This window comes from Brienomyrus brachyistius, chromosome 17, assembly GCF_023856365.1.
Source record: "Brienomyrus brachyistius isolate T26 chromosome 17, BBRACH_0.4, whole genome shotgun sequence".
NCBI lineage: Eukaryota > Metazoa > Chordata > Actinopteri > Osteoglossiformes > Mormyridae > Brienomyrus > Brienomyrus brachyistius.
The window spans coordinates 6,447,299-6,473,578 of NC_064549.1; the positions used below are offsets into that span (position 1 = coordinate 6,447,299).

At 46.8% G+C, this 26,280-nt stretch overlaps 1 protein-coding gene across 7 annotated transcripts in view; it reads right to left on the reverse strand.

Moving 5' to 3' along the window:
• Positions 1-26,032, reverse strand: part of tenm4 (teneurin transmembrane protein 4) — a 135,682-nt gene extending 109,650 nt beyond the window's left edge. For 6 of the 7 annotated variants that reach the window (XM_048982009.1, XM_048982008.1, XM_048982007.1 and 3 more), the window contains exon 1: positions 25,695-26,032. The gene's annotated coding sequence lies outside the window, so the exon portion shown is untranslated. Of the gene's footprint in view, positions 1-24,984; positions 25,020-25,694 lie in introns of those variants that run through there. The other variant, XM_048982004.1, reaches the window with a different exon arrangement.
• Positions 26,033-26,280: the final 248 nt, after the last annotated feature.

A 26,280-nucleotide genomic window follows, 5' to 3' on the forward strand; every position in this document is an offset into this window, starting at 1 on the left:
TGTCATATGCTAACTGACTGTAGAGGCAGACATACAGCAGAAAAAAACAGGGAATGATTCTCAATACCAAGAACGCAAAGATCGTATTCGTGGTCTTGCTAAGTTGCCTCCCGAAAAACAAACTTAGGGTGCAATGAATCATGTGATTGATCTTGTTCGGTGAGGATGCTGATGTATCCTGGATATTTGGAGCAGGGCAAGATCAACACTGGGGGATTTTGACCATCTTCCATACTTCTGTTCTTGAGTGTTGGAACTGGTCTTCAGCAATGGAAATTGACATAAAATGGGTACATGAGAACAAGTGTCTGGTCAAGAACACTTAGTATGAAACATGCACTGAGACAAAATAAGTTTGCTGAAGACGTGCATTAGTAGGGTGGCTCCAACAGCAGCTGAAAGCAGGACCAATATTCCTGAGAAAAAGGCACATAAGCGAGCAGAGGCAGCGAGAAGAGGCAGCGAGCGGAGGCAGCGAGCGGAGGCAGCGAGCGGAGGCAGCGAGCGGAGGCAGCGAGCAGAGGCAGCGAGCAGAGGCAGCCAGGAGAGGCAGCCAGGAGAGGCAGCGAGCGGAGGCAGCCAGCGGAGGCAGCCAGCGGAGGCAGCCAGCGGAGGCAGACCTAAGGCGGTGTGAGCAGATCCAGATGACGGCCTTTTATTTCACTGCGGCCTCTTAATGCAGTGAGACACAGCGCAGGTAACCCGAGCATCCTGGGGGGTGGGCATGTGTGTACAAGGTCCTGCCATCTGATCCTCAATGCACCAGCCCGGCCATGGGGAGGGCCAGGGAGGCGCCATTACCGAGGAGGTGGGGCTAAATGCTCACACCGTGTTTAACATGTTGACACCGAGGGGAACACAGAAAATTCTGCCTTGAACAGAACCTGGGGGGGCTCCCATTTCACATTCTGGGAGCGGCCCATTAATATCGATCCCCCCTGCCTCCGTCATCTCCCACCGTTGCATTTTCGCACCGGAGTATGTCATGAATTCCATGTCTGCGACAATCACATTCATGAAAAGGTTAAGACAAATCTTCTGGCAACAGGCAGTAGTTTTATAAATCCATCTTAAATTACCTGCACATTGTGACAATGTGTTGGGGAAAAAACAGCTATTTCACCAGTTTTCTATAACACTTGTCCTGTTCAGGATCATGGGGGGTCTGGAGCCTATCCCAGAGGCTATGGGTGCAAGGCAGGGAACAACCCAGGATGGGCCCCCAACCCCTCACAGGGCTCACACACCATTCACACACACAGGTACACCAATGGGCAACTTAGTAACTCTACAGTAATTAACCTCAGCGTGTTTTTGGACTGTGGGGGGGGGGGGATTTGGAATACCCAAAGGAAACCCCATGAAGACATGGGGAGGACATGCAAACTCCATGCACACGCAGCCATGGCGGAGACTCGAACCCGGGTCCTGGAGGTGTGAGGCCACCATGGTGCCCCAAAACTGCTTCATTTCATTATAATTTGACTGACTGAACACCGGTTGGTACACAGCACCTCTGTCTCCTGAATCTCCAGGACCTGGAGACGGCAAGAACGTTAAGGCCGTGTGCTTGGGAAAGGTTCCGCACAGATCTGCCTGGCATAATCAGCACTGCTCTAATGCAAATGGCCGTCCAACCATTAATTACCACTATACCAGTTTGTTTGGTCTCAAGCAGCAAACCTGTATTCAGTCTGTAATCTTCTCGGGTAAATTGTACCCCTTCTTGATCTTCTGAAACATTGTTTATTTAAAGTTTCTCCTCCTAATCTGGAGCTGCCCAAGACGTAGACCTCCATTTGGCTTCTACACAAAACAAGTTATACAGGTCAGGTGCCAACAGCTGCTGATCCAGGATCTGTCCAACCCGCTGACGTTGGGGAGGTTCTGTATTACGTGGCTGAACAGCAGAACGGTGGCACAGAGTTAGAGCTTCCCTCCATTTAGCTACCTTTAGCTGATCCAGTTGTTTTCTTTTCTGATGACTGGGCTGCTGGTGGCTGCCTGTTTCGGCCTGAGAGGTTCACAGGGTTCGAAAAGCGGTAATGTTCGGTACCATCTGCCGGTTCACCCCCTAACTATTCAGACTATCAAAATCATTTGTCATTTAAGCACAGAACGTGGGATTATATCATGACATAAACACAGCTTCGATGACTCGACAATGACCGAGAGGCGAAGGTGGGGCAGGACAGCCCACAGGACGCATGTGGGAAGGCAGAGTTCTGCCGAGAGATCACGGCACAGCAGAGGAGCCCTCCTGCTAATCGGCGAGCCCAGAACTGGGGTTCAAAGGTTACGGCCAGGCCTCTTAATACAAGCAACACCGTGCACAAAGAGGTCAGGATCTCAGGTTACAAACACAAAACAAATGTTTGAAGATGTCAGGTGTAAGAGGTAAACAGGAAAAACATGATCCAAACAAAAACAAGCTATTTCATTCCGGATGGATGTTTAAAATCCAGCACTAAGCACACCGGACCATTACAGCTTTCAGCATCATATGGTGTCATGGCTGCACAGCGAAGTATGTATGACCCGGGGAATTGCCACTACTCTGTCAATACGGGTTGCGCCACCTACCTCTAACACCGGAAAGAGCAGACACACCCTACAATGATCTCTGCAAGAAGTCTACTGACACGTGATCACAACAGCTATGACAGAAATCTTCTCCTTTAATTTACTAAATCCACACTCTCCTCGTTGCAAAAACTGAATGCAACATTCAATCAGTCTGGTCATTAACACGTCACTTGGTATCTTAAAAATATTTTGATAGCTAAAGCTTAAGCAGGATGTTTTCCAGACGGCGAGACTGGCTGCTGAACTTCGAGATGTACATGCAGTACAGGCCGGGCGCAAGTATTTCTAAATCAGTCCTTCTGTCATTTTAGCTCGAGGTAAGCTGTGCTAAACACCGACACAGAAGCTGAATCACGGGACAGCTCTGCTAATTAACACAAGGCCGTCCGCGCAATGATGTGAAAGAACAGTGCAGTCGCTGTACGGGAAGAAAATGTAGCTTCTGTCATTATGTCAAAAGCAGGACTCCGCGTACCTGGAATACCTATATTATATCCAGAAGGTTGCTTCGCGTATGCATGGTTCAGAACTTCAGCTAGACAGGAAACACGCTGCCTGATTCCAGCGAATTTCAATGCGGTGTCTGGGGGGGGGGGGTGGGTTTGAGGCAGCCTGATAAGGTCTGCATATGAAAGTTCACCGGTGCGGAAAGCGTGCTGCTTCGTGCACGTGCGGAGTTTCAATGACTAATTAATTAGAGAAGACGCATAATTAAACGGGGACAACATCGCACGCCAAGCGCTCCCTCCCTCCATTGCACCCCCCCAGGCGTCAATCACGCGGTCACGCGAGTGTCATGTGACAGGCACTTCGACGTCCGTCCCACAGCAACCTGCATATCCCAGCATCCTTTGGACAGCGGCTCCCAGCCTGATGGAGGGCAGCCCATTGTTATAATCGCTGTCTGCGTGGTGCACGCCGGCGTGTCACGCGCTCTGGGTACACGGTGAACTGCATGCAGTTCTCAGCATAGCCCCCGTGCACATATCCGCCCGACACGGCTCGCTGCGTGCGTCTGGGGGAGCCGCTCAGGGGGCCAGCGTGTCTCTGACTCAGCGAGCTGACGGCCGACTAACGGAGGAGGGAATATGAGCGATAGGGATGAGTGCTGGCTTTTCCAAAATGGTGCCTGCTTCACCCTCAGTGCTGGGCGGTAATAAAAACACAGGTACACTGTCTATGGTGTCCCAGTCAAGGCTATTCTTTTTTAAGGCGGAGGGGAACAAGAGGGGCCAAAATTCATACAGAGGGGCCAACCATGCGATTGGCCAATAATACATTTTGAACCTGTGAATGACAGGGGAGGGGGTATTCTTGGGACCAATCAGCTTTCAGCTGGGTCCAGCGCGTCTGTGACTTCACCCTTGTATTACACCCCTGTTAGAGACCAAACAGGAAACAGTCTGCAGCCAAATTTCTGCCCGGCAATAGTTACGATACCAAAATGATGAAGTCCAGCTTAATAACTGATATCTCGTATGACATTTACCCTGAGTGTGTAAATGTTTCGTGGTGAATTCACACTGCTGAAAGTGCTCTATGGACCGGACCTACAAGGTCGCGTCTTCCGTATGTAAAACAAAAGACAATAACACTGAAAACAAAGCTGGAGCTCAGGCCTCAGTCAGGATTATTAATGTGACAGTGTCACCTGTGACTGGATCCGCACCGGAGCTCACATGACGATCCCGCAAGCAGCCCCGGCCCAGAATCCCTTTCTTCCCTCACACATACAGCCCCCCTTTTGTTTCACTTACCACTGGAGCATGAAAGCGAATTTCCTCGGTGAGAATGAACAGAGGTCAAGGAGGATCTTAGAGAGGGGGAAGCCCTGTGCTTCCTCGTCCGTCGCCTGCGCCCACGTGGAAAGAGTGGCCGCGAGAGCAGGGCGCTTCCGGATGGGAAGGGGGCCTTTACTCAGCATTACCGACAAAGCCCGAAGCCAACAACCAGACAAAGGCTGTGAATATTCACAGTCGAGCTGAACGCCATTCCACAAATGAAGAAGCTGCACTGTGTGGCAAATTATTTCACACTGTCCTGCTACCCAACTCCCACATTACGTAGCAGGTTAATTCAGGCCAGGATCTAATGCCACAAATATGTGATACCAGCGCCGGCAGTGAGGCGCAAAGGAGATGATTTGCACATATTACCTCCATGTCATTCCTGCACAAGTCTGCCCAGCGATGGGAGAAATGAGAATTCAAAACCCACGCCAGGTTGAATTTACTGTGAGCTGTCAATCACTGTCCAGTTTAAGCTGATGGGAACCAACCAACAAGAAGCAGGTAGCTGCACCCATGAACCAACCAATGAGAAGCAACTAACGGCACCAATAAACCAACCAATGAGAAGCATGCAACTGCACCACTGAACCAATAATTTACCAGGCAACTGTACCAATGAACCAACCAATGAGAAGCGGGTAACTGCACTTGCATTGGGTAGAATCTGGGTAGAATGCAAGAGGAAGGGGCTCGAAGCCCTGTATTCACTTCAGGCCCAGTGCCCATAAATCAGGCTGTGGTTAATCCAAGCCAGCAATACAGATGGATTTCCTTCTATTATTGTTTAAATCAATTTCCTGCAGCTATCAGAGACGTACGTTACCCCTCAGAAAGCTCACGGGCAGCAGAATACGTAAAGGTCATTACCAGTTAATGGTTACTGTAATTACACACTGCGATATCACTTATAACGGTGCGGATGATCCGCCGGACTCTCAAAGCGCTGACACCCACCACAGACGACACGTCATTAATCTCCTCATTTCTCCGTCTCAATCCATCCTCGGAGCTTCTCCTGCAGCCCACAAGCTGTTGTCGTGCCGAGTTCCGTTGGTGAATTTGTCTATTAAAAGATGTGACAGATATTTCAAACTGCTTAATAGGACCTGTCTGATTTTAGGACATATCTGAACATTCATTAATTTTGCATTTCCAAATCGGCTCGGAGACGAATCCCACCGGTCCCTAGCAGCCAACAGATGACCAGAATTTTTTTAAAACCAGCAACCGTACAGCTGTCCCTGATATTAGGGGAAACAACATTATACTCGAAAAGAATTCATCAAAATTCACATCAAATAGGGTCATTACCGACCCTTTCTTTCTGCTTAACTTAAGCCTTCAGCATCGCACAGACTTCTTCATCAAGCCACTGTCAGCATCAACTCCTCCATTTTCTCATAACTTACTGATCACCTCCTACACCTCTGCATTTTCAGTGGCCTTCGTTAAACTCAGCACAGGTTAATGCACAAGCTGATTTTCAGTCCTCGTACTCTGTTGCACTTCATAACCAAGTATAAAGGAGCAGGATTTTCACCACGAGAACAGATTCTTAAAGCTCCTTCTAAATTAATTCCGAAAGACCACAATCAACCTGTGCCTGAACGCTGTACTCTAAACATGCCTGATGATTTGATGATGTTAGTCTGTCATGTTAACTTTTACTGCTATGCCAGCAGCTATGGCTATATTCATGGAAAGAGTATACAGATAATTACACAGAATGAATCACCAAAAAGGTAAAAGCTTAATAAATAACTATAAAATGTCACGAACAGTTAAAACAATCTAAATAAGATTCGTAAGATTAGTTTTTGATAAAAAATACAATCTAAAAAAATTCTCTGGCTTTAATCGTGTCCATGAAATCGCGTGTTAGCTATGAACACTGCGGAAGTGACTCTGTGCACTGACTCTGACTGCGGCCACTGATAAGGACTCTGTGAGCCAGTGGCACATGAGTTAAGCAACCATAAGCTGGATTTAAGATGCTCTCTTCAAAACAGCAGCAGCAGCAGGATTCCTGGCCTCTGCCTTATGTGACTCCTTATGAATCAAACGCACTTTTCATTTGGTTTCAGTTCTTGAAGGAAAATCTTGTATTGCCTCAGACATATCAAACGATAGGAATCTGCGTCCCACCGCAGATGTGATTGGCCGGTCACCTTTGAGGTGCTCATCAGTGTACTCGTACAGCGACTGGTGATGTCTGTTCCTCTTGCGGGGACCTAATTTTTCGGGCGGCACTGTGCAACCGTCAAGGCGGCCACATCACAGGAGCGCTTTCTGGGCGGAATTCACCGCCTTACAGCCGGCAGACTGGGCTGGAGAGATTCCGGGTCTCTCCGATTCGTGGTACATAATGCTCCAGCTCATGAACTGAGGAAAAGGAGGGGGGCCTGAGTCCTGCCTGCTGGGTCGTGGATGACAGGGCACCTTCGGGAACACAGACCAAATTCACTCCCCTTTAGTCTTCATGCACATGAGCTTCACTGACCTACCCAAGTCTTACCTCCGCCACTGGGGTACTGGTGCTCAGCGGCGGCCCCCATCACCCATTCAAACCCTTGCACTCCCCCCCCATGAACTCACCTCCTACTACCACATAACTGCAGCTGCAGTCGGCTGGGGGCCTTGAAATGCACAAAGGAAAAAAGGCTTAAACCCCCACCACCACCGGCATCCCCAGCTAAACAGAAAAGCCCCCCCCCCAAATCTTCTAATCTATTAAAATCCCTTATAATATATATTTATCCCTTGGCTGGGGTTCCCGGCTCAGCATTAATCTGAAGGCCCAGGAACAGGAGCTGCTCCGCAAATGGCCGCCCTCCTTCCTCCGACTTTCCCTCATTGAGCATTTTCACACCTACGCACGCCTGCTTACTCGCACACGGATGGTTTTTATTTTATACGTGATTCAGCATTACTGTAAGACCATTTGAATATTTCAAGAACAATGCTTATTTTTGGTAAACGAAAGGAAAACGCTAATTACCTGTTTCACCGTGTATATAGACAGATTATTCTCACGTGGCATAATTTGGTTTCAGGGAACAGCCGAATAAACACACCGGAAGAAATACATAAAAAGCACTTTAATGATAAAATCAGTTAATTAAATATGATTCGTAATTAAACATTCCATAACAGGCTCATTTACCGTTACCACTTAACAGCAATGCGGCTGTAAGTTTTGCAGAAAGCCCATTGTGACTGTCTGATTACTGGTGCAGTTCAGGGATTTGCAGGTTATCTATCTTTCCAGCTCAACCGGACTTTCATCACCAGCTTAATTCCCAAACACACACAGGTATAAAATATATCTTACAGGGGCTGTTTACCAGAGATTCACTGTTACATGCACACGGTGATTGCTAGAATACAAAACAGTTTTTTTTTCTCAGCTTTTACGGTTTTTGTTTCTAATTCCAATATATCTTGTTTGTTTGTTTGTTGTGTTTTCATTTACTGCATGTTTGTGCAGCACTTTGGTCCACCTCTGTTTGGTCCACTATAAATACATTTTGATCTTGGGCTACTATTTGCAGAGCTGTAAAGTTCAGGTCCAGAAAGTAAAAATCCAGACCAAGATTTTGTTTCAACCCACCAGCTCAGCATAAAGAGTCACAGTCACAGAGTACTCAGCTGGTTGGTTGAAACAAAATCTTGGTCTGGATTTTTACTTTCTGGACCTGAACTTTCCACCTCTTTCTATCTGTAATTATTACTAAACCAAAAGTACTTGGCTATAGACCATCCAGTGGAGCTTATCCCCCACTGCCTCCCATCCTCGACCACGTGCCGATTAATGCAGCACTTTGAGTCCGGAGAGCAGCGGCGAGGACACCGACTGTGGAGCAAAGCTCCTGTCGTAAACAACCTCTAAGCGAAACATTCGCATCCATGTAGACAAACACGCCCACGGCCGACCTGGCAGATGGGGAGGAAAGTGTCAAAGGACAGCAGGCGACTCTGGACCACACACAGAGCCCATGCCTTTATGTCTTTACACAAGCACTCACATTTGCACATGGTCTATTAAAGCAGAGAGCGCCGGCAACCTTGTTAGCCCCGAAGTGAGACTTTTAACAGCAAATAATGCCTCATTTCCATGCTGCGTGAAGCTGTGAAGAAGTCAGTGCTTCCGTATATCGGATTTATGACCTAACCAGCTGCACCAGTCCGAGGAGAAGCAAACCAGTACAGAAATGGCTGGAAAGACCAGGGCAGCAAAAAGAGTGATGCTCTTGATGAAGTGGGATGGTGACTGTGAGAAGATGCCAATGCGGGGGACCTGGGATCATAGGGTCGACTCCCCAGCCAGCAATCATAGAATGCATGGACCACGCAATGCATCTGAGCAAGAGGGTTACCATAAGGGCAGGACTTTAAGTCGTGTCCACCTGGGCGTGTGCTCCTGAAAAACTTCGGCCTCTTCATTATGTTTGTGTCGATACACATTTTGCTTCACGATGCACGTTGAGGTTTAGCTAACGCTGTCGATGACATAACATTAAATACAGAGCCTACAGATACAATCCCTTGGTAGATATCAAATCGCAACACTCTGTCAGTAATCTATACCATTTACATGGCATCTTGTGTGTAAGAAAACAAGGATATAATTCAGGCTTTTGTTAATAAAGTTTTATCGGTTTGGATGAAATTTTCTGTCGGTAATTTTTTCGTTACTGCTCACTGCGTTACTGCTCACCGCATCACTGTTCACTGTCTTCTCAATGATGATCCAAACGTCACCGGGTCATGGGCCCAAGTGCACCCATCCCCCCTGCATCCACAGTTCATGATGCAATGACAGCTCAGTGAACAGACATGGAACCATGCAGCTAACCAAAGGAACCGGTTATGGTCGGCTGCCATGTTTTTAAATCGGTGAGATCCAGATCCTGCTGTGTGTCGCGGCATTCATACATCACCTGACACATGGAGTCATTTGCTGAAGGTACAGTCATGTGAAAAAAATAGGATACCCCATTAAATATTCAGTTCTTTATTAAGAAATATCTACATAACGATATAAAAATTTCTTACAAATAATATCTGCAGATAAAGGTGATGTACTTGCATCACCGGTGCAAAACTAAGAAACAAATTCACTTAACAAAAGAAATTAACCAAGATGAAAATGTCCACTGAGGAGAAAGTTAGGACACCCCACATTCATTACTAATTACAATACCTAGAATCAGGTTCAGGTGATAACTTTCTGCCAGTCGATGTCAGAGACTGACAGATGGTTACAGGAAACGTATCACTGAGGTTATTTCAGTCAATGGGGAAATACTAGCTATTAGGGCACAGGGTGTCCTAACGTTCTCCTCAGTAGGAACTGGTATCTTAGCTCATTTCTTTTGTTAAATAATGAAATTTGTTTCTTGTTTTTGCATATGTTATGCAATCACGTCACCATTATCTACAGATAACTTAAATGAATATGTTGATATTTCTTAATAAAGAACTAAATATTTAATGGGGTGTCCTAATTTTTTCACACGACCGTAGGTGCAGCGTCTTTAATTGCACAATCTGCCTCAGCATGAAGTGTCCTCGAAATTCCAAGGTGCCAGAACACCTTGTCATGCATAATTTATACCAGATCTATGTTTGGATAAATGTTTTCATTATATTCTTTAAGGAAAATGCAAATTGTTTATTCTCGTTTAGCAGATGCTTTTGTACAACAATGCTTTTGTCATACAAGTGAAGAAAGCTTGCGGTCAGAGCACAGGGTCAGCCTGCGTTCCCGGAGCAGCTGGGGTTTAAGGGTCTCACTCAAGGGCAGGGCGATATAATTACTCTGCTGGCCACAGGATTTGAACCCACGACCTTCTGGAGACAGGCACAGAGCGCCGATCTGCTGAGCTGTGCACCACAAAGACATGCCTGAACACGACAACATTTAGGCTTTAAACATTAAAGGCGGCACAGTGTTGAGTTTGCGCTCCGCTTTACTCCTGTAGCCCAAAGACATGTAGCTAGATAAAACAGCATCTTTAATTTGGCTATAGTGTGTGTGTGTGTGTGTGTGTGTGTGTGTGTGTGTGTGTGTGTGTGTGTGTGTCTATGAATTAGATTTATATTACATTGCGGGGACTAAAATATGGCGCAGAATGAAGAGGTCACAATCTCCCTGTGTTCATGCAGCAGAGTCATGAGGTCACACCACACTTGTGTTCATGGGGTTCTGGTATCACTGTTATACTTCCGTGTTTATGGTGAGTTCTCTCGGCATTACGTTTGCCTCCTGCTGTGTCTTGGCCTCCCACCATCTGTACCCTGCGAATCCTGTGTGCAGGTCTATCCCAAACCCTAACCCTAACCCCACCTATCCCTAACCCAATCCCAAACCCTAACCCCACCCATCCTTAACCCAATCCCAAACCCTAACCCCACCCATCCTTAACCCAATCCCAAACCCTAACCCCACCCATCCTTAACCCAATCCCAAACCCTAACCCCACCCATCCTTAACCCAATCCCAAACCCTAACCCCACCCATCCTTAACCCAATCCCAAACCCTAACCCCACCCATCCTTAACCCAATCCCAAACCCTAACCCCACCTATCCTTAACCCAATCCCAAACCCTAACCCCACCTATCCTTAACCCAATCCCAAACCCTAACCCCACCCATCCTTAACCCAATCCCAAACCCTAACCCCACCTATCCTTAACCCAATCCCAAACCCTAACCCCACCCATCCTTAATCCAATCCCAAACCCTAACCCCACCTATCCTTAACCCAATCCTAAACCCTAACCCCACCTATCCTTAACCCAATCCCAAACCTTAACCCTAACCCCACCCATCCTTAACCCAATCCCAAACCCTAACCCTAAGCCAAACTCTAATCTTTTCCAAGTACACCTCAGAAATCATTCAGCAGATTGAGAAATGACCTACTTCTAAATCCAGGCTTCATCATCCCATAAATATGAACTCTATGCATTAACAATAAAGTGCTTAAAATAGCCTGCTTTCACACACACCCAGCGTGAGTTTGGCATCATCGCATTCACACCAGCTTCGTCAGGTAATCAATAAGCTCACTAAGAGAATAATCCTAATTTAGCAAAAGAGGACCACACGGAAATGCAAAACTGCACCCTTTCAAGAGAGACGACCTCCAATAAGCAATACCGTGAACAGCCTGTACGTGACGGACAGCTAACTCAGAAAATCATACCAGGCCAGGCCAATGGCAAAAAGCTCAACACACTAAACACTCCGGGTCAAGCAGACGCCAAAAAGCTCAACACGCTCAACACTCCAGGCTGGGTAAACACTAAAAAACTCAACATGCTCAACACTCATAGAAAGCAACAAGACAGCTGTATCAAACAGAGGGTAAAAGGAACAGGTCATCGGATGTCGAAGGTGCATGTCAAACCATTATTAATTAAAAACAATTCTATCAAAAGCAACATACAGTTCAGAGGGCAAGGCCAAACACTTCCTGGAGCAATCGGGGTTACAAACCCCAACAACTGATTCGACCAACTCCAGACTTGAAGCGACATCTGTTGGTACACCAGCAATGGCCTCCAACTAGTGACGATATTCATGTCTTTGGCCGCAAACTTTTCATATGCGCTTGTCAGACCACCTGGAGAATTACAGGTCCGCTCCAGGGGCAGGTTCAATAAACGCACACAAGCAGGAAGGATGGCCGCTTCCATCCCCTTCACAACACGCAGCACTCGAGTCCTGCCAGCACACAGCGCTTCTCATTAGCTAGCTTCCAAGCAGGACCGTGGTTCCCATACACACTCATTGGAAGCCTACATTTGGCCAGCCGAGGAGCGCTACCAGCTCACCCTGTCGACCAGCACTCTCTAAAAGTTACCAAAAAGCCCCTTTCAGAACATCCCTGCCCCTAAAAGCCCTTGTGAGCTGCAGGCACACAGCCACCCCCTATATCATACCCGATTCCGCAGCTAAAGATCACTCAATCCCCTTTCACTGGCTCCTCCTTTCTCATTCCTCTTAAGAAGTAAGAAGAGTTTTTACTCTCAGTTAAATAATATTATTTGTAACTGCATTTATGTCCATTAAAATGTATTTTCGAGCAACAGAATTAACGATAAACAAATGCAGAGCATAAACGAGATAAGCCGACAGTATACTGTGGTGTGGAAACTGGGATAGACCCCCCCCCCCCACCCCGATATTTAATTTGGCTTGATTCGTATCCCTTTAAAAGCAGACCTCTGCCGTTACACGATTAAGTTGTGCCCCCCCCCAATATCAAACTCCCTCCCATGCCACTGGCAGCTTCCTTTGAGGAGTGGGGTGGGTCATGAGTGTTGCGAACTGGGGGTGGGGGGACGACGACATTACATTTACCAGTTCACCTGTTCCATCCATCTTCCAGGTAATCAAGAGTTTTGCTTCATCCTGACCCCAGCAAACGCCCTCAGGCCCTGATATATGATACCCTGCACCCCACCCTGCACCGCTGCCCCCCCATCTGGAACACTGTCCATTTCATGCAAGACATAACATGAACTACCCAGAGATGCTTTGCTCAGACACGTGAACAAGGCCGAGTAAATTACACAGCAGCATGGCTGTTTGGTCTCAATGACCTCACAATGTGCATTCTATCTGTTTTTCAACATCCTTAATCAAAAACCCACTGATTAGCTATAATTTGTGCTCTGGCTGCATTAAGGTACGAGGACACTGGGCTGTTATTACACACGACCACTGTGCGGCGTGGGCTCTCCTATCCAAACACATCATGCCTACACACAATCATCACCAGGCCAGAACAACCATGAATTGAGCTGTCACTGTGAGCAAAAGAGGTCAGTCATTACAATGCCACACTATTCGGTTACAGAACGGCAGAAGCTGATATTGTTTGATTAAATAATACGCAGAGGCTGTACGTCAATGTGCAAACAGTCACCCGACAGAAATGAGGTCAAAACGCCGGCTTGGCCGTTAACAATCAACTTTTTCACACCTTAAAAAACAGAAGGGTCTGTATTTCTCAGCCCTCTGGGCTAAAAACCGCAGAGAATTAGCATCCTCGAAGATGACAAAGCCCATGACTTAAATGTCACCCGGCTTTTGGGTCAGCCTCTTACCATTTCCTACCTCATTCCGTGAAGAACATTCTATTCAGCAGCAGAGTCTGACCTTTTGCACCATTCAGTCCTAGGGCCCAGGACAGCTCCTTCACTCGGAGAGCTCTTAGAGCAACACTAGCTATGGATACACACATTTGGGCAACACACAGCAGCGTGTGTGTAGCTCCGTGGGCTAGGATGCTGGTTCGAATCCCATGGACAGCATAATAGGAAGCATGAAAAACAGCTTGGCGCTCAACTATGTTTACCTGTCTCTGATATTTACAGTTATTTATTTTTCAGATACACTGCTCAGGAAACAGTGGTGGTCAGTCCCTAGAAGAACCGGGGATTGAGGGTCTTGATCAAGGCCCAACAGCACTCTACCAACCATGGGATTGGAACCAGCAACCCTTTGCTCACAGGTACAAAGTCCTAAATGATTGAGCACATGCAAATACAGAAAATCTATTGTACCATAATTATTGTTTCCAGTGGTGTAGGAGACAATTTGTTATGGGGGGGGCACAACTTATTAATATTAAAATATAATACAAACGTCTATTTATTTGGGGAGGAAATGAAGCCAAGATAAATATTGGGGGCACGTGCTCCTGCTAGTTGCTACACCTCATTCTATTCTTTTACTTCACAAGTGCAGATACAACATAAACACGAATGCCATTTTATTAGGAAATTTACGGGTCATCATAAATACATAAATGCCATCAGAATGGAAAAGCAACAGCAGCAGAATACAAATTTCTAAGCTCTGTTCAGGCACACTGCACGTCTAATTCTATTTACTGTTAGCGTATGTAATGCTGCAGCTTGTGTCATTAATTGCATTCTGTGTTTACACATTGTTCAATTGACTTGGGGTAATTGTTTGTGTGTCTGTGCTGTGTAATCAGAGTAATGGGTATGGCTAAATGCTGCAGCATGACTCTGTATCTGTGGTCTTTTTAAGTGTTGGTCTTTTTTTTTAGTTTCAGAACCGAAACCTGCATAAAAAAAAAATCACACATCCTTTGTGAATCTGGAGTGAACAGTGGATCCTGGAGCGAAAGCCTTGCACGCCTGCTCGGGGACAGAGCCGTCCCCATCCTCACATCTCAGCTCACAAGCCCATGTCTTCTCTTCCATCAGCGAGTAGAAAGAGCTGCCTTTTGTGAGAAGGTGTGTGAAGTGAATGATCTCTCAAATAACTCCTCTGAGTGTCGGAAATTCACCATGAAACGCAACAACCTCTTGGATTTAAGGATTATAAACTTAAGTGCCATATTCAGCATTTTCATAACTAGCAATGAATAGGTTTCTAATAATGATATGTATGTTCAAAGAGCAAGGTTATATGATATGATATGATATGATATGATATGATATATGACAGAAAATCAAAGTGATATTTTTTTTCAAGATGAGGATGTGTGTGTGTGTGTGTGTGTGTGTGTGTGTCCAGATATACAATACATTGTGGGGATATCTGATCCCCCCAATGTCATAAAGCTTGTTATTTTGACGTTGTGGTTTTAGGGAGATTTCATTTTATTAAAATCTGTGACTGTAATCAAAAAACTAAAAATGCCAAAAGTATTTTGTTTGGTTTCTTGTGGTCAAGGTTATGGCTGGGTAGAGGTTATGATTGTCATTGCTGGGATTTGGCTTATGCCCGTAGAAATGAATGATATGAGTACAGGTCTGTGTGTGTGTGTGTGTGTGTGTGTGTGTGTGTGTGTGTGTGTATGCACACAGTAGAAGCAGACAGAACAACATATAATACACAGGACTAGCTGAAGGCAAGATGACCACTGCTCTCCTGTTTACCACCCCCCCCCCCCCCCCAAACTCACAGCAAAGTCATGATGCTACAAGCGAATTTCACTTTGAATTGCTGTTATTACCCTGGTAAGCTATTCACAAAAAAGACGTATGTCAATCCAGTTGCTTATGTTGGTTTTGAACGGGGTGCAGGTACAACAAGAGCTATCCTTTAGGCTGTGGGCAGCTGTCAGGTTTAGCCAGTAGCTGAAATTATAAACCAACATATGAGAGGAGATGGTGAATACCAACGTGATACCAGCATCACCCGTATGACATCATCACTACGGAGAATATCAGGTCCTGGAGAAGGTGAGAAGCTGGCAGGTCTTCTCCATGAACCAACACAGTTCACTCTTTCATCCATCCATCCATCATTGCTAACCTCTTTTCCGCTTCAGCTGAACATCGTACATAATTTGATAAGGAGGCCACTTTTAGAAAGTCAGAGTGATGTCGATGAGCAGCCGGTGATAAAGAGGTAACTAGTGACTCAAGTCTATTTGGGAAATCTTTCCACAGAACCCGAGCACAGATCAGGGAAGGGCTCTGGCACAGAGCAGACCTGGATCAGACAAACCTCCTATCCCTGCTTCCTCAGAAGACGTGACCATACAGAGGGGTCAACCTCATCGCTAGCCAATAATATGCTTTGAATCAGTGAATGACAGAGAAGGGGCCACTCTGGGGGCCAATCAGTGTCCCTGTGACCCCGCCCCTGTATACGCCTCTGCCCTCGGGACGTTTTGTACCTCGATGTTACTGAGGTCGCACCTGCATATCTATTCCTCCCTGTCACATAGTGAGGGCCTTCCCTTGGACGATATCCCTCCCCCAATAAGAGGATGAAAGCCACAGATAAAATCTCTAAGAAAATTTTCATGAGGAGAAAGCATTTTTATGCAGAGATCACGCTTGTTTACACCCTAAAATGTCAAAAAAAAACAACTGAGGGGGGAGACACCCAGCAGCTCTCCTGCTCCGAGTCTCACAGCAGCCCCCTCCCCCGGGCCGCATCGTTCGCTGGATGCAAACCGAAACTACTGACACCATTTCCACCGCCTGCTTAGCTCATGGGCATCAAACGAGGCGGAATCCGACAGAGCAGACGAAGCGAATGAGCCTGCAGTGAGGACCTGCTACCTCGCAGTAGCTCTCCAAGGAGTGTCGGACGGCAGAATCGAGCAGAGCCAGCCGGCACGGGCAGGACAGACACGCCTACATCCTGCAAACGACTCTTCCTGTGAACTCATCAGCGCTAATCCGTGGGCTGATGGGCACCTGGCGTTTATCTGGCAGGTCCAGCTCAGAACCGGGCCGCTCCTTACTGCCGATTGCAGTCTTTCAGCTTCCAGTCTTATTACTAACTGAATCACACCTCATACGTAACACAAGGAATCTTACTATTTATAATTCAATCAAATGAACCGGATTTGCGCCGAGCCCATACCCCCGGAACTGGGGGGCGGCATGCGGCAGGCCCCCGACCAGGCCCCGCGGCTGCTTCCCGCTGTTAAAATAAATGTCAGATGTGGCCACTTTGTCGGATCAGCCAGTCCTCCATGTTATTAATTTGCTTGGGGACAGCTGTAGGAAATGTCATTGCTTAAATCCATATCACTTAACGCGGAGCTGAATTACTGAGCATTTTCCCCAGACCTCAGATCCGCTGATAGGAGCCTCTACATGCTGACATCAAGCGAACCAGACTGAATCTTCGGCTGCTGAGGTTCTGCATACAGCAGCGTTTGGGGAACCGGGCTGCAGTACAAAGACCATGTGTCAGAGTCTGCAAGGAACAGCTATAACATAATAAACCTTTAAAAAAAAAAAGGGGGGGGGGGTGACAGCTGTCGCCAAATTACCAAAATAAAAAATAAAAAAATCTGATGGGAATTATGTACACATCTGTCACCACGACAACAGGAACCAATCTTAGTTCCCAAGCTCGTGCAGGCATTTTGGTATTGTAACCTGCTGAAAGACGCCAGATTCCAGGGTTTAAAAAAAAAAAATCACCAAATCCAATACATTTAGGGGAATTATATAAACTCCTGTAAGCATTTGTTTATTTATCCCTGCCCAGGAGATGATTTGTGCTCATTAAAACTGAAACCTGAGCACTCAGTACTGCGCTCGCAGTTACCAGCTGTACAGCCTTCAGTACCCAGAGTCTGGACTGAGACAGACAAAAGATCCTTCTCGAGGTGATTCTTCTTAATTCTCCCGGTGCATCGTGACATTAAAACCTGGCTGCACTCCGCACTGTCCCCTTCAATAACGTTAAATCACATGGGTCCTAATTACCTACAAATTAACTGCCATTTCATTGTCTTGCATAAGACCATCCAATGCATGACGAAATGCCACAGGGGGAACGAGATCATGCAGGGGGCTCAATCTCCAGGGGAAAAAAAACACGAGGCCTTTTGTAGGCACTAATGTACGAGAGGCGTCCCGCAGTCACGCATAGTAAGGCCTTAAGGGTAACTCGTTATCTTCCTGCCATTCGCTTGAATTCTGCTCTTCCTATACTCTGCTCTGAAGAGATTAAGTTCCCAGGCTGACCTGTGCTGGTCATGAGAAGGTAACCCAGCCGGACAGACAGTTTGTAGGTGAACTGGAGGCCCGACACTTACCGTCTCAGGCTTTGCATGTATTTGTGATGGTTACTGAACTGCATTCGACAGATAAAACTTAAAGAGACATACATTCAAACACATAATCACATATGTATTCCTGTTTACTTACATCCCTAAAAGGAGAAGAGCATCACTGGTACACAAAACCAAAACCATAGAGATAAACCAGCTAGCACCATATAATCTTGTGCAATTTTTTTATTTTTTTTTTTGGGGGGGGGGGGGGGGGGGGGGGGTTAATAGATTTCAGCCCCGCATAATACAAACTGTCAAATATGAAGAACAGCCTATGATTCTGAGGGCAGGATAAACAAAACAAGCACAGAAAGTGATATAGGGTGTGGGAGGAATTCATTTCCAGGGACAGGCAGGGAAGGAGCACCTCCACAAATCCTCCGACTACCAAAGAGTAAGACGGAGTGACCGCGGATGCTCCATTACTGACCTTAATGTGCGCTGGGCCCGCACAGCAGAACCATATAACAGGTCTAACGACGCAGATCTGCAGGGCACGCATACCGCCATCGCTCTCCGTCCGCTCGGCCTGCTAGAACAGCCACCGTTTCCATTGTGCTGTTTTTCCTTCGGCCTAATCTTAACATGGTCTGTTTTACTGACAGCACTGGGCTATGATCCAGAGATGATTATGAGGTCACAGGGACAAGGCAGGAAACATGATGATCAGGAGCAAGATGGGGAGGGGGCTGGAGGGAGGAATGCCACATTCCCCGGGGGCGAGAGCGTGAGAAGGGACAAGGTCAGGGTTAGGGTCAGGGTTAGGGTCAGGGTTAGGGTCAGGGTTAGGGTTAGGGTCAGGGTTAGGGTAAACCCTCCTAAGGCTTAGGGTGAATCCTTATTCAGGTCATAGTAAATTCTATTTAGGGTTAGGGTGCATTCTAGTCATGGTTAGAGTGAATTCTTAGGGTTAGGATAAACTGTAGTTAGCATAAGGGTGAACTCTAGTTAGAGTTGTGATAAACCCTAGTCATGGTTACGGAGAACCTTTGTTAGGTTCGGGGGAAACTCCTGTTAGAGTTTGGGTGAAGCAAAGGAACTGGGTCAAAAAGCAATAATTAAAAGTGCAAATGCCAGTCCTACTCATGCAGCTGGTCTCAGCTCCGAGCTGAACAGGAGCACGTCCCTCAGCACCTGGAGCAGGTCATGCTAAGCGCTGCGCAGTACCAGAAGACCAGCAGGGTCAGCCTGGCACTCTCTCGGTGCTCCTGACGTCAGTCGTCTGCGCTTCTCACTTCCCCCCCCAACTCCTCAAGTGGGAATCTATGTTTTTGCGACTTGGATTGTTTCGAAAATGTAGGGAAGCGCAGGAAGTTCCAATCACGTTCGAAAGCTATGGGTCCTTTGGGTCCACGGGTTATCGGCGAGAGCAGCCGCGCTCGTGGATCAATATGTGACGATGGGCGTGACGATGTGCGGTCAGAGGGAAAATTACAGGGAGCAGAATCTCCGTGCAGGTCTGATGTGCCTCTGCGTTACAGCCCACAGGTGACACATGATGAATCTGCGAGTGACACACTGCGGTTCTGACAGGGCAAAACGCTTTGCGGTCGGGAACCATCCCCCACATGAACCATCACGGTAGGGGTGTAGGTTCATGCGCTAACAGTCTGGAGTCAGGGCCAATATGTCACTTTATCTGGGCACACGGGAAGGCAGGTGCCACCCAAAGTTTCCATGGAGACGCCGGAGGCCAAGCGAGAGAGGTAACTCTGTTTCATGTTTGTTTACTGCAGTATTCTAAACCGTCCATCCTCCACCCCTTTTTAAGTTTGTTTTTACGGCGTGAACCCAGAGACAGATTCAGTCAGGAGATTAATAATCAGCATCGAGATCAAAATCCAAGCAAACATTTGAATATGATATCTGCCACATTCTCAGGGTGAAAACATATGCAAAACTGTACCTAGGAATTTAAAAGAGAAAATGCCTTGCACTGTGTACCCAAGAGCTATATCATAAATAATATGCAGGCACAAACACAGACCCAAATTCCACAAAGAAGTGATAACGTAGAACCAGAAAAATGACAAATTTATTGCTGTTTATATAGATTCATAGCCACTTGCATATTTTAGTGGACTAGTGGTTGAATGCCTGTACTCAAAGGTACAACAGATGGACCCTATGAGTAGCTGGTGTTACTATCTTACCGCTTGCTCATGTTGCCAGGTGCCAGAGGCCTATCTCCAGATATATTCAATGACAAGTCTATAATTGCGATGGACAGCTCAGAAACTCTAGTCTCTGATGGACCGAATCCATCCCATTGGCTCTTAGCTGACGGTATATATACCATCCGACCTGCTTTGTATTTGCATTGATCGTTGGCCGCACAGCATCTCAGCCTAAGGACGAGCAATTCAAAGACAATTTATTGAGTGTTTTTTCCCCCCTCCCAATAATCAGGCAAAAGCAATCAGGTGGAATACAGATCACTATTTAAAAAAAGTACCATTCTGTTCTGCATTATTAAATCACATCTCACGTGGACAGGTGTGGTGAGAAAATCATTACATTCAACAGCATTATTCCAGAAATACTAATAAACAGAATCCTGCACTTTAATTATGCAACAACTGGCTCAGTTATTTAGATTTTTTAAGCATACATGCCAGATAATCTTTAAATCATTCCCAGAAAAGTATAGAGAAATAACAGCATTTGGAATGGCTTGGAAAGTCAATCATAGATGAAACCACCTCCTTTACTTTCATTGCGACACATTCAGAATGGTGCAATGATTAAAGCATTTTAACAGAATAGGTTTAATACATTTTAATGTCATTTATAGACAGAAGTACTTTTGTTATAACTTCAATAATATATTATACATTTATTCTATCACTGCTCATTTTTTATACGAAAACGGGAAAAAGCACGACTTAAAATGTATAATTGAAAGATAAGCCAGAAGTTATTTCATTATATTTGAATCACCGTTTATAACTGACAAAACCAACTAGTGCTTTATTAATGGAAAATGAGGCAAACTATGTTCTCATAACAGTAAAAACAGGGAGACTTTTAAATTTAACTAACTGATCATTTGTTCACATTTGATTATTATTTTATTAATCATCATTTAAAGACCTAATGAAAACAAACTGCATCGTAAAGGGGCAGATTGAAAGGGTTAACGGACAGGCTTCATTCAAAACGTCACGGCCGACCAGACTTGTCTCTGAAAATCTGTAAACGCTCCAACAGTCCCCAGAGCTGCAAGACAAACACGGACACAGAACGTAACCAGGAATTCCGGGTCACCGCAGACAGAGCTGCGTCAGTATCGGCACGGTGCTGAAAGGGGAATGGGGACGTATGCGTTTACAGTGCCGTTTCACCACAGACGCCAGTGCGCGCTCCATCACGCTACGTGTTTCTAACACGCGTGTGATGCCCCTCGCCTTCGCTGCACGTGTGTGCATGCTTGCAGGTGTCAGCTCTCTGTCAGACGAGCCCTTCGGTTCTTTAACTTCAACCGAGAACAGAACACCAAACGTGAAATAAGCAGCCGGAATTTTAATAATCTTGCGTTTCAGAGCACAGCAGCCCCTGCGAGTCAAACACGATACACACGGCGTCTCTGTGAATTTCGCTGGATAATGATGTTTGCTTTGAAATGTGAGCTGACGAAAGGCGCCGGCGGCCGTGTGCTGCTGTTACACACGGCTTCTGCCTGATCAGTCTTTCTGTGGGTTTCCTTTCCACCTAAACACTTTAAGCACCCACTGTTCTACAGCAATGATCGGCGACCCTGATCCCGGAGTGCCAGAATCCAACAGGTTTTCCATCCTACCTCATGAGTTACTATTTGCCTGAGATCAGGTGTGGTTAATCAGAAACCAGGTAGGATGGAAAACCTGCTGGATACCGGCACTTCAGGATCAGGGTCGCCTATCCCCTGCTCTACAGAATATACCTGGACCACATGGGCAGGCTGGAGAATCAGGAATCTAGCTCTCTCCTGGTCCTGCGTTTCAGCATCCTAAGTGGAACAGGACTGAAACGTTTGTACCATAAGGTACATTAAATTCTGGTGGCAAAACGGATAATCTGACTACGCATCAGAAGTTTCCAGGTTTGAGTCCTGGTTGACTGGAATCCATTTTTTGGAGGCAATATGTCCTCAGCAGGTTAGGAGTCTGTAACCGGAAGGTTGCTGGTTCAAATCCTGTGGCTGGCAGAGTGGTTTCACAGTTGGGCCTTTACTCCAGTTAAAATCCTGTTCAAGACTAGGAGTGAGCCAGCAGGATCCGGGCGTTGAGCTGGGATGACGCAGCCTTGAGCCCACTCATCGTAGGCCCTTAACGGTTGTTATTCTTCCTGCTGTTGGCATTTATGCCATGATTAGTCACCCAGGTATTCTCACAATCAGATGGCTCTAGAGATATCTGTTGACCTTCCATGGAAGACTGGTGGTAAAACTACAGCACTAGAAAGAGGAATGGGGAATGGTGCATTATTTCACACTGCAGTCAGTCACACCATGTGAGCTAAAGCCTCACCAGGCTCGCAAAGCCAGCAAGTTCACGCCGGTTCCCCGCTGTGGGACGCATGATTACCCCGGGGTCCGATGGGAAATCAACATCTTGCCTGTTTTCAGCCTAGGCTCTCACATACATCCTCGGCCTTCCCGCAAGACTGCATAATCCCTCCTATTTAACAAGAAGCGCCTCGGAAGTCACCTGTTCATACCCCTATGAGGTCTCCTCCGTTTCCATCCTGACCATGTCATCACCTACACCGGCCATCCTCATTCTAACCATCCACAAATTGGCCGGTCGCCTACCTTTCATTCCCAGATATTTTCCTAGCCACTGCTAATCTCCCAGGCCTTTTTAAGGTTTTTAAGGTAAGTCAGGTACTACTTGACTTCTATCTTCCTTTAGCGATTGTCCTGGGAGAGAGGCTGCAGATAACTCTTAAAGGCTGCCGATAATTAGATACCCTTAGCTCAGGTCATTATAAGTCTATATTTAACCAATACTTTGATTTTTATTTTCATAGCTATACAAAACATAACACTGACCAATTCATTCGTCTGAAAGTGAATAGCAGCAAATTCACCATTTCGATTTTTGCATCCATCCATCCATCCACCCACCCATCATCTCCCGCTAGATCCGAGGTCGGGTCGCGGGGGCAGTAGTCTCAACAGGAAAACCCAGACTTCCCTCTCCCCGGCCACTTCATCCAGCTCCTCCAGGGGAATCCCGAGGCGTTCCCAGGCCAGTCGAGAGACATAGTCCCTCCAGCATGTCCTGGGTCTTCCCTGGGGCCTCCTCCCAGGAACACATGCCCGGAACACCTCCCCAGTGAGGCATCCAGGTCCGATTTTTGCATTAACTTAAATTCACTCCACTTACTTCTCCAGTTTAAAAAGTAAATGCAATGAATACTATTGTTTGTGAAGTATTAGCCTCAAGTCACTAATACAAAACAATACAATCAGCTAAAAAAAAAGATTGTAACAGAAGGAACATCATACACAATTATCTAGTTATTGTTGTCTGTAAATTCATCATATCGCTTCAGTGGCACCTGATAAATGTACTTTTCATAAGGTGGGGTCCGGCCCTGCAGGTGAGGACTCTGTGCCCATCATCAGAAGGTTGCCAGTTCAAATGCCCCGACTGGCACAGTGAGCATATTTCCGCCGGTCAAGGGCCTTAACCCCAACTGCTACATGGGGCTCTGGATAAACGGCTGACCCTGAGCCAAGCTTTGCTCTCAACTGTGTATGTAACAGGACAAAGGCATTCTAACAAAGTTATTATAAACAAAAGCAGCATGAGGCTGAGCAGGTTAAGACACTATGCCTGTGATCAAAAGGTCACCGGTTCAAATCCCCAACTCTGAAGAGTAATTTCACAGTTGGGCCCCTTGAACAAGGCCTTTAACCACCAGCAATTGCTCCAGGGATTGTCTAACCCTGCTTCCTCTCAAAAATGTACGTTGCTTTAGATAAAAGGGTCCGCTAAACAAACACAATGCAAGTTAAAACGACTCACCCAAATCTCCCAAGACAGTCGATGTGCCGCCCATAGCCACAAAAACACTGTGTGGGTAACTGAACTTTGCCTGCGACTGGTTTCTGAATGTGCCACACCGCCCAGCAGGATCGCCCACAATGAGGACAGGCAAATCCCCAACTACTTCACAGCCCTCTGCACTGACAGGGGGGGCTTTGCTTTGGATTTCATCCAGACTCTGTGCCCCACGCCGCAGCCAATGAAAGCCCAGGGAGGTGCCGCTTTGCATTTAAAAAGTACGACAACATTTTATCAGGATAACAGGACAAAGTGCGATTTACATTGTGCCAGGCTGCCTGTGAATATGCTGAATAACAATACACACGCAGAGCCGAAGCCAGTCATGCTTGGGCGCTATTAGGGCCTGCTACGAAAGCCTGCTACACAAAGCATTAAATACGGTGAAACATTTCGAGGACATTATGCAATCAGAAGGCAAATTAAATGTTATAATGGAGCAGGATTTTGACAAATCACAACGTTTACATTTGCGCTGCGCTGTACCCACACCGTGGTGGGTGTGTCCCCCCCCCCGTGCATGTGTTACAAATCACTCATTATTATTATTATTATTATTATTATTATTATTATTATTATTATTATTAGAACGTCAGCGATATTTGCTGGTAAACACCGCCTTTTAGCCACTGTCTTTATTTCTTGTAGAGCAGTAACCGCGATGCGTGTGCGTCTACGGCGGACCATCGGGCTGAGGAGCGCAGCATAACCCAGCGCGATTAATGGGTCGATCTTGGCATCGGATGGCAGCACGATGAAGCTGCGCTCCAAAACAGTCAGCGCGTCGTGATTTCTGTCTTTCTCGAAGGCTTATCGCGGCTTTCAGGCAGATTTTTCGCCCCGAACTGCGAAGTTATTGACTGATGCGCTTGTTTACTGCAACGCGACTGCATCTATGGGGAAGCACGCTTATAGATCTGCTGAAATGCGCGAGTGAAGGGATATGTGAATGGTCCCGTCTGAAACATACTCACCCCGCTCTACTGCCAATCTGCGAGAAAACAACACCTTTACTAGTACGCAGTGACCCGGCAACTAACCGGATACATTCCCTAAGAACTCAGCCTAAGCAGTAACGACGACAAGAATAAACAATCTAGGTGTTAATCGCAACATTTCCCAAATGTTTCTTTTGCAAAATATAAATAGTGATTACGAATAAAAAGGGCTGAGACGCATTGCCTGGTTCATACTTAATTAGGGTACAGTGATCAGGCGGTCCTACACACGGCAACAAAGCAGCCCCACACATGGTAGTAAATTAGCCCTACGAGCGGTGTAAAGCACCCTTGCACATAATAAGCAGCCATCCCTTAGCATGATGCTGCCTTTACTATAATTTAACGGACCGGACTCCATCCTTAACCTCCGTTTCCCTACCCTGAGAGATAGAAGCGCCTGCACCTAAAGTACATGCCGTGGGAACCACAGGTTGTGCATCGAGCCTTTAACACTCCGATTACACTCCCCATCCCCGGATTTCGGCGCAGTCCGCCTGAACGAGCCGAAGCCGAGGTGCAGTTGGCCGCGTTTCTCCACTTCAGCCCCGCGGCTCAGAGCTGCAGAAGCGGGGATGCATCCCAGCCCCAGCCGGAGTATAACCTTCCCTCTCCCCTGCATGGGGCTTGGCGGTCGTTTTGCAAACTATTGCATTCCCCCCCACCCTACAGGAATACGGTCTTACCATTCTGCAGACACATCCAGCGCCTGTCCGTCGGTCCCCTCCGTTTGCACGCAAAACGCGGGCAGCCTTTTCACTTTCTTTCCCGTGTTGTGCCGTAGAGCCGTTAAGAAACGCCGTATCATCAGGAAAAAGGAGAAGCATTCGCACGCAATCGGACCTTAGAGATGTCTTTAAAACCCAACTAGTACTGGGTCTTCAAAACGCCGCAGTCCGCCGTAATAATAATAATGATGATGATGCTGATTGTAATAGGCTAACAGCGATAATAGTAATATTAATAATCAGCTCGATGCGGCGCGCAGCATCCAAGCCGTGAGAATCCGACGAGCCGCACAAGCCGCACACGGATGAAATGAGGATGGGAGGCGGAGAGGCGGTGCTGGGCGGCGGAGAATGGGTTAGACTGACAGCTACGTCCCACACCGGCTGTACCACCGGGCCGCGGGGGTGTGAGAGGCTGAAAACAGCATGCACATCACACACGGGCTGCCGGAGCGACCCGATACGGCGTGCGGAGGCGGGCGGGACCTTAATGCCAGCGTTAGGGGCCGCTTGATGGGATTACCGGCCCGCGATGCTCCGGGAC